The sequence below is a fragment of the Garra rufa genome, chromosome 20 (assembly GCF_049309525.1).
Source record: "Garra rufa chromosome 20, GarRuf1.0, whole genome shotgun sequence".
NCBI classification, from domain to species: Eukaryota; Metazoa; Chordata; class Actinopteri; order Cypriniformes; family Cyprinidae; genus Garra; species Garra rufa.
The window spans coordinates 15059877-15061166 of record NC_133380.1 but is presented as its reverse complement, the minus strand read 5'-3'; positions in this window follow the sequence as shown (position 1 = coordinate 15061166).

The window sequence follows — 1290 nt, the reverse complement described above, 5'->3', positions numbered from 1 at the left end:
GGCCAAATGCCATAGGTGCCAATTTACAGCCATATCTCACATCTATGAATGTAATATTGCGTTTATACAACAGTTCGATGACACAAGTGTGTAAATACATAAGAAACAACAATCGAGTATCTTTAAAAACCCACAGATTAAAATTTCAGTTTGACAGTTTAACATCTGAGCTCAAGTCTCCGTTATTAATTCCAAAGCGTTTTTAGACCTAATGAAGGAATGGTGAATTGTTTTATGAAAAACATATTGTATTACTGTAATAAAAGCTCACCTATATGTAGTAGAGTATTATGATAGTGTTATGGTTTGGTGCTGGATGGAACGAGATGAGAGACGAGATACAAACAAACAATATATTTACTATAATCTTCAGGTTGAACAGGCAGGAACAGGCAGGAACACAGAGAACATCCACACACGTAGTAACAACATTCACAAAGACCGACTGAACACTGAACACAGAGACAGAGTTATAAATGGTGACTAATGATTATAGACAGGTGACGGGGATGACACTAACGAGGGTTAAACCAAGGCAGACAGATCTATGGTGGAGAAAATGGGAAAAACCAAGTACACAAACTGACATGACTGTGACAGATAGAAGGATTGAATGTGATTACCTGCATCTGACACAGCATTCATTCTTCAGATCAATCTCATATTCACAATAAAACATTAGTTTGAATGTCCGCTGAGGAAAGCATTATCTTAGTTGTAACATTAATATCCTTTCATCTGTTAAGCTGTGTTTAGCTGTTTTTTGAAAGTAAAAATAATTTCCGTTTATAAGTTTTTTATTTTTCACTATAAAAGTCTTTACTGCTGACTGGTAAAAACAGTCTCTTGTCACCATCTAACTAAAATTACCATGAAAAACACACCATTTCTCTATACTAAACACGATTATTAAGTACTACTATTATTTATATACAATATTATGTATTAAATAATAATATTTAATAAACAACAACCGCCATCATAAAAGTTGCTAGGCTTTTCACTCAAAAGTACACAGGCAGTGCTCTAATATACAGCATTAAATTTACATAAACATAATGAGATTTTGCCTAAATTATTTGCTCTGGAACAAATAATAGATTAATGAGCCTGTTAGGTTTAACCAAAACAATTATATCTCATGTTTAACCACTATAGAGACAACAGAGCCAGCAGTTAATTCTGGTAGATCTGGCTGAGGTGAGGTTTCTTTCAGCGGGTTCATGAACACTTAACGGCTGCTGACGCTCTGGAACTCACATGTCCGATGAAAAATTTCAATAAACATTA